The sequence below is a fragment of the Copadichromis virginalis genome, linkage group LG12 (assembly GCF_057382275.1).
Source record: "Copadichromis virginalis isolate Kocher_CV1m ecotype Utaka linkage group LG12, C_Virginalis_male_GT1.1, whole genome shotgun sequence".
Taxonomy (NCBI): Eukaryota; Metazoa; Chordata; class Actinopteri; order Cichliformes; family Cichlidae; genus Copadichromis; species Copadichromis virginalis.
The window spans coordinates 3,797,965-3,806,519 of record NC_140629.1 but is presented as its reverse complement, the minus strand read 5'-3'; positions in this window follow the sequence as shown (position 1 = coordinate 3,806,519).

The following is an 8,555-nucleotide window of genomic DNA, read 5'->3' as shown; positions in this document are numbered from 1 at the left end:
GGAACATTCACTGAAGTGAACATCATCCTTTTATTTACATATAAAAACTATTGATTGGTTATAAGTTAAAGCACGATTGCCTCTTTAGTGGCATGTCTGCCAATGACCAGGAGAGGGAGCTCTAGACCAAAGGAAAGCTACACTGCTGCTGAGTAAGCGCCATCAAGCTGACAAGCAACCTGTAGGAAAATGTACGCTCGGCGTCAGATGAAAGGTTTCTGTAATTAGTGAATTCAATTCAAATGTGAGAAAAGCCAAAATTTCCTACTTTTCCTTTTTCCTAGTTTTAGTTGGCATGAAGTGAGCCTTTAATACATTTAGTCTGTTAGGGGGGTTAATGTTACCCTGTGCAGTGTTTTCAGTGGCCCAGCAACTTACATTTAAATCTAGTACCTTTAAATTCTATAAAAATATGGAAAGAAAAAAAATATATATATATACACACACAAACATAAACATATATAAATGACTTCTGAGTAGTCCTTTCCAATGGGATATAGCTGTCAAATTTTCATTGGCTCATGGTTTTAAGTACAGTTAGTGACTTGGTATTTTTTTCAAGGCTAACATTCTGATTTGTCCCAGCATAAAAACATGTGGGACTAATAAACTGAACCTAGCTTTTATGTTGCAAGTCCTCAGAAAAAGCATTTCTCAGCCTTGCTTTCCCATGAAATGTTAAGCATCAGGCAATTTACTCCAGGTCAGTTTTTATTCACCAACTCATAGTTACTTTGTATCAATTAATGCCGAAAATACCTTTATTTACATACATACAGTGTTTTTAAGTACACCATATTTGGTAATTAATGAAGTAATAATTTTACCTTCATACTCAAATAGGTGCCAGTATGTGATTTATTTTTTTTTAGCTTTAGAATATGACACTTGACAAGGCTGCAGTTTTTAACAGATCTTAGATGCATTTTTTGGCCCTGGAAAATGAATCTGGGTCTCAAAGATGATTGTGATAATAAAGTGAATAAAAGCAACATTTATCCACCCTGATGCCCTCAGAGGGCCTGTAACTAAATTTTCGTAGTATGATGGTACAAAAATCACCTGATCGTCTCAGACCTGCGAGGATCAGCGAACTTTTTCCACTTTTTGTTGGATTTTTCTTACGTAGCCACTCACCAGGTAACTGTCTTTAAAACAGGCCAAGCTCCTACTGATCCTCGGCATTTGTCTGCAAAAAGGAAGGAAAAAAGCATCACTGCAACATTTATAGTTAAAGGGAACTTTTTTTTTTTTTTTTTTTACTATTCTTTATAAGAGTTGTCATAAAAAACAAATAACTGCATATGGGAGAGAAGTTAGCCTTCATGGCTTTCTGCCAGATGGGGTCTTTTGAGAAAGTGGCATTTAAACCCAAAACGTGATCTGAAACCTAAACGAGTATCTTTTGGTTCCTAATCGTTACCAAACTGTGACTCAGAACTGAAATTAATGCACGTGTTGAGACCATAATGTGTTAAAACACTGGCGGATGAATCCAGGGAAGTCGCCTCACCATGTCACACCTTGGCAGAAAATATGCTCACTTTCGGTTGTATATTGCTTGTGTTGTCTAAAAATTGAAATTGCCAACAACCTCTTTTATGTTTACATGCACTTGTTATGTATTCGTTTTGGCTGGACTGGTGAAATCTTTTCCTCCAGCAGGGCCACAGCAACAGGTTATGAAGGTGGGGACATCTCTCAACCCGCCGCAGCACTTTGAAATAATGTGTTTCATGCAGGCTGATGGCTAATTTTAGCATATATGTGTTACCAGATGATGTGTTTCCATCCATCACTGTGGTTAATGTGTCAGGGTGGGCTGATGATGAGTGGCTCATTGGGATTTTCTCTCACTGGAATGGAGAATATTTCTTAGAAGCTGCTACTAGCACTGCCATTAGCCAAGTGGCTTTACTGCAGGAAGCAAGGAGAAAGTATCCTGCTTTATTTTATTCTCATACATTGAAAGTGGATTATATTTGAAGTACAGGAATGATGAATGCAGCAATGACCTAAGACCTCTTTGATGATAACCTCCTCAGGACCTTGGATTGGGGCGAAGCACGTGGTTGTGATGCTCCCATCCAATCTGACGGAGCTTCAAGTTCTGTAAAGAGGAATGGGAGTAAAAATACACCAAGCTGTGCTTGTAGTGTCATCCTCAAAAAGACGTAAGACTGTAACTGCTGCCAAAGATGCTTCAACATATTATTGTGTAAAGGCTGTGAATACTTATGTACATGTATTTTTTTTATTTTTTTGATAAATTTTGATGAATTTGAAGCTAATTTCTTTCACTTTGTCATTATGGGGTGTTCTGGGTGTTCATGGAGAAAAATGAATTCAACCCACTTTGGAATAAGGTTGTCCACAGTTCAGGTGGAGCGCTAACTTGGTGGAGGAGGTGTCTGTCTCGCGAATCCAAACTGGGAGCTGGTTGCACAGAAGATGAGCCTGAATGGCTCTATTGGAGGGATACGATCCTATGTGGTCTTTAAGAGAAGATGGGGCCTGATTATTCAAGAGGAGCAGGATTTCATATTCGATTCTGGATTTAACAGGTAGCCAATGAAGACAAGACAATATGGAAGAAATCTTCCGTCTCTTTCTAGTCCCTGTCAGGACTCTTGCTGCAGCAGTTTGGATCAACTGAAGGATTTTTAGAGAGTTGTTAGGACATCTCAATAATAGTGAATTACAGTCGTCCAGCCTAGAAGTAAGAAACGCATGAACTAGTTTTTCAGCGTCACTCTGAGACAGGATTTTTCTAATTTTAGAGATGTTGCACAAATGCATATATGCACAAATATTAAACATATTTGTTTAATTTGCACTTTGAATGATATGTTCTGGTCAAAAACAACTTCATGATTTCTCACAGTGTTACTTTTGGACTTGTAGTGATGAATCATTGCATATCTTAAAGATCAGGGTTACATTCACTCATTTTACAGTCTTTTTGGGCGATCTTTTTTATGCTGCACTGACACTGTCTTTAGAGCAGCGCCTCCTTCCAGGCAACATGTACATGGAAAACTGTAAGCCAAACTTGTAGAGGGAAAGAAATGACCCATCTCCGGACTGCAACTGGTGAGGTTGTGAAAAAAACATAAAGCCAACCAAAACACTGCACCTGGGAATTTGACAATATGTGAAAGAACCCAAATCTGCACAAGTTGGGAAGCCACAGTAAACTTAGATAACAAAACAGCACTACACCACTAATATCCTGTTATGTTATCAAAAGCATAAAACCATATTTATCAAAAAAAACCAACTTAAGAGTGCCTCATTTGAAGTCTATATTGACCCAGAAATCAGAGGCTGACACAGACACAAAGAGGTCTCTGACCCTCCCTAGGACTGTCTTTTACGTGGGATTCAGTTGGACAACTCGCAGGAACTGCACAGTGAGAGTGGGAATAAGATCAAAGTGCTAATACAAACACAACTGCTGGGTTTAGTCTTCAGTGTCGTGTGTAGAGAGTGCTTGTTGATCACGTATTTTCCTGATTCCCCTGGCCTCCATGCAGGAAGGCTGGAAATGAATTCTGTCTCAACTCCTCATGAGCTTCTCATGTATGCCAAGGATACTTGTAAAAGGACATACTTGTTATTGTCAAGTCATTTCCTGTCATCCAGCCACATCAGGTACAACAGGAAAACCAACCTAATATAAACTATCTAATATAGTACGAGTCACTATGGTGCAGCACTGACCCAAAAGTCCTGGAAGCACTCAAGTTGAAATCTGAGAGGTTTGTACAGTTAAACTACGACTTGAATGTTTTTTAAAGATTACATCCTCTAAGACCTTTTAATCATAAAATAAAACTCTGCAAAAAACCAGCATAAAACATTCTTCTGCAGAGTAGGTCTTTGTACGAAATGGTCCATGTGGACTGCAACAAGATTTAGGTTTATGCCAGGTGTCAACATGAGGTTTCACTGAACTTTGTCATCACATTGCTTCATCATGGTAAATGGACTGATTCTTACCTTATATAGCGCTTTTCTACTCTCACTGAGCAGTCAAAGCACTTTATACAACTCGTGCATTCACCCAATCATACAAGCACTTTATCTAAGGTTTTTCATGCTTCTATCTAACATTCACTCACATTCATACTCTGATGGATGCATCGGTGGGCAACATGGACCCTTGCCCAAGGATATTTGGCACGCAGACTAGAGCAGAATGGGATCGAACCACCAACCTTCCAGTAAGTAGGTCACCCGCTCTACCACCTGAGCTAAGTAAGTTGTCAAAGGTAACAATTTCCTTTGTTTCTCACTTCATAAATGCAGATGACAAATGTGGGACAGAGCAGGAGGCAAGGAGGCCTCAACTCAAAGTCAAACTTGCTCAAGTCAGAAAAACAGTTAGTGGACACTTGTACTGTTTTTAAACATTAGCTTTCATTTCATTAAGAAGAAATCCATTTCATATCATGACTTAGGCCTGTGGCTCAGGCTGACAACAACAAAAAAGAACCAGAGTGTCCCAGAGTGGTTGTTTGTGGCACATGGGCCCCTGTACAGAGCCACAGCATACGGGGAAGGGAGTGATGGTGGTGTTTGGGAGACGCTGGAAGTGGGAGAAATGTGAAAAAAAAGGTAAAAACACAGGAAGCGGCTGCAGTGAAAACTTTGATTGTTTTTAAAGCTCAGTTTCTCCTCAGTGTGTGTCATAGCTTTGCTCTTCTCCACGGCTGGTTTAAGGACCAACAACAGCAGAAGCAAGAATAGCTTTAATACTAACATTGTTTTGTTTACAAGTGAGTTTCCTTGGCTTGGTTTGATTGTATAAATTGTATTTTAAAGCTACACAAACCCAGATTTCAAACGCATGCTGTCCATTCAGGTTGGTCCCAAATGTTCACACCCTAAACCTTGAAGACTTTCAAAGAGCCCTTTGAATAAATGACCTCAGTTCAGTTGAATATCAGCACAAACACCTATGCCTAATTTTAGTTCCCAGTAACACTGAGTATTTGTCACTGGGTATTAGTGCGTGCTGCTAGCTACTAAGTAAACAAGTAATGCTGCTAGTTCACCAAAGGAAACAAAATACAGCCAGGCCTGTTTTTTTCACATGTACAATACCTTATGTGCTGTCATTTCATTAAAAATGACTTGATTTCTTTTAGTGTACATGGTTTTCCAGCTTCCTCGGGCACAATGAGCTTTATGTGTTAGTGCCCCAGTTCCCGTAGGGGAGCTCTGGAACATTTTGTGTTTACAGCTTTACTGCGATAACATTTTCCCCTCTGAATCACAGGCAGTGCTGTGTGGTGGTGCCACCTTTCCCCTGCCCACTAACAGGACACTGTCTGTCAGTCGGCTACTTTGCCAGCTCCCACACTAAAGTTCCTTTGAAATACCAGTTTGTTTATTCTAGCGTACTAAATATGCAGTGTGCAGGTCAAATAACCTCAGGTTTGCTGTAGGGAGAGGCAGCATTTTTTGATGTTCTGGCCTCAGTCATTTTTAGCTAAATCCTGCAAGTGTCTTCAGTTCTGTTTTCACGCTGCTACTTGGTTGGCTTGGCTTTTTCTATCCTCCTGTGACATTATGAATCGTGACTCCTCCAGAGTCCTTTTTGTCTGTATCTCCTGAAACCTGCTGCAGGGATGGCACAGTGCTTTCTGGGATTCCAGACCCAAGCGGTTGGAGCTCCCCAAGTGCTGACAAACAAAAGTGGAAGTGTGTTACGGAGTTTGTTCACACCAAACGTAAAGGAAAGTTTTTCTAATAATCGCCTCCATTTACTCCAACCTACCTACGATCTCTTCTTCACCTCTCTGTGCACTGTCCATTGCTTTGGATAGTTGACTCTGAGTATTTAAACGTGTCCACATTTCACTCTACTGTTTGTAGCTTCACTCTTGTCTCTGTCTCATTCACACACATGCATTCTGTCTTGCTTCTACTGATTCACCTGATCATATCCTGTCATTAGATTCACAGACATTATGCACCTCCTCTCTGTACTTATCTGTTGACACGCACAAAGCAAACATTGTATCTGTAAGAGCTCTTACTGATTCTCAAGAAGTCATTCTGCTGCTCATTGATCGAGGCCTCTCTTCTCAGTCTCAACAAGAAATGTTTGTTAGTACATCTGTAAACACCCTAACCTGCTGCACATCCTTTCCAGCTTTATTTCTCTGCCTCGCCAGTTGATAAAAGTTCTTTTTTCCTTCTTTAGTTAGTGCTCAGCTTCACATGCAGTTGTGATCCAAAGTTTACATACGTTTTCATCTTGGGCATGAATGTCATGTAATTTTGGGCTTTTGATTATTTCTTTGAATTGTTCCTTTTCCAGGGTTGAATTATGGCGTACACCTTTGATATACCACGTCAAAGGCGTATAATTTGAAATTTGAAATGTACTTTGGATTTTCTTGCACATAGTCAAAAGTATACATACAAGCTCAAATAACATACTCCCACACTTATTAAAAAATCAAATTCAACATTTTCCCAAGGTCTGGAAGAAGACCCAGACTGTCAGATAAGAGGAAACTGGTTAAGGTGAACAACCCAGGAACCACCAAGACCCACAGTGCCATGGACTGAGAGGGTGCCGACCAAAAAAATAGTCCCTACTCCAAAATCAGCACCTTCGAACTTGTCTAAAATTTTCATCTGCCCACATGGACAAGCCAAAGGATCAGACAAGACAAAGATTGAGCTGTTTGGCCACAATAACAAGAGGTATGTTTGCAGGAATAAAGGTGAGAACACCAACAGTCAAGGATGGTGGTGACAGCATAATGCTGTGGGGCTGTTTTGCTGCCAGTGGTACTGGTGCATTGCACAGTGGATGGAATAATGACGATGTAGGGAAATTTTTTTGGTTATGTGTACATAACATGCAGTGGGAGCGATAATAACACTCATGGATTTTTAACAGTGTTTATCCTTTGTGGGTATTGTGCTGCTGTAACAGTCACTGCTGAAGGAGCTGCTCAGGGCCTTGACAGTCATGCAGGGTGTGAGAGGTGTCGTCCCTAATGGACATTATCTTGGCTAACATCTTCCTCTAGCCCACCTACTCTATGTGGTCTAGGATACTGGTCAGGACAGAGCTACCAGTCTATTTAACTTTTTCCTTTCCCTCTCCGGTTATATACATGTATGAATAAAGTCCCCTCTCACCCCTTCGGATGGTCTTTATCCTTCAAGCTCAGGTCCTCTGCCAGAGCCGTGGGAGCTCGAGGGTCTTTCACTGGGAATATTTTACTATTCCCAGGACTGCGCTCTTCTGGACAGAAATCTCTGATGTTGCTCCTGGGATCTGCTGGAGCCACTCACCTAGCTTGTGAGGTCACTGCACCAAGTGCTCCTATTATCACCAGGACCACTGTTACCTTCACCCTCCACATATTCTCGAGCTCCTCTCTGAGTCCTTGGTACTTCTCCAGCTCTTCATGTTCCTTCTTCCTGATGTCGCTGTTATTCAGTATCGCTATGTCTACACACAGTGGTCGTCTTCCTCTACTTGTCTGGAAGTCCCACAGGATCTTAGCTCGGTCGTTGTCGACCACGTCTACCATTTTGACCTCAGGACTTCCAGGCCATACTCAGCACAGATGTTTCGGTATACTATTGATTATGGCGTTCCATGTATGCCCTGCCTGGTAGCGTCTTGCATCCTGCCCCCAAACCCCAGCCTCTATGGCACTTGTACTTAGAGCTTTTTCCTTTGCTGCCATGATTAGTGCCTCTAATCTTCTACATCTTCCTGATGTACTCGTGGATGTTTGTTGTCTCATCCTGGACTGTGGTACTGACTCCATGCATGGTCAGGAGCTTCCTGGTTTTGATGTTAGTGGCCAGCTTATTATCCCAGCAGGGTATCTGACAGGCACGGCAGGGCGTAGGTGTTGATAGCCCCGATCTTGTTCTCACTGTTCAGCTGACTATAAGGACTTGCTTGACCCTCTGCAGATAGTGATTGGACTGTTAATCTGGGACACAGGGCATTTCCTGGGCACTTTGCCGGTGGACCAACACTTTTGGGCCGATGGCGGCCTGAATGGCTGCTGTACACCGGCCGTACAAGGACTGACAGCAGCCCATTTGTTCATTGTCATTACTGACTCTGTATTGCCCAATTAAATATCTTAATGCAACTGGCCACTCCCCTACCTTTGCTGTTTGCTCACGCAATTTGAGACAATTAAAACTGAGACAACACAATTTAAAAAAAACTAAAATGTTGTTTTGTGACAGGCTGCTAATAACAAATTATCTAAAAATAAAAGGGGTTTCTTTTTCTTTAGGAGTCAGCTGAGGTGGTTCAAGGTTCAAGGTTCTTTATTTGTCACATGCATAGTTATACAAGTATATGCATGTGACAAATAAAGAACCTTGAACCTTGAACCACCTCAGCTGACTCCTAAAGAAAAAGAAACCCCTTTTATTTTTCGGGCATCTGACAAGGACGCCTCCTGGGTGAGGTGTTCTGGGCATGTCCCACCGGGAGGAGGCCCCGGGGCAGACCCAGGACACGCTGGAGAGATTATATCTCTCGGCTGGCCTGG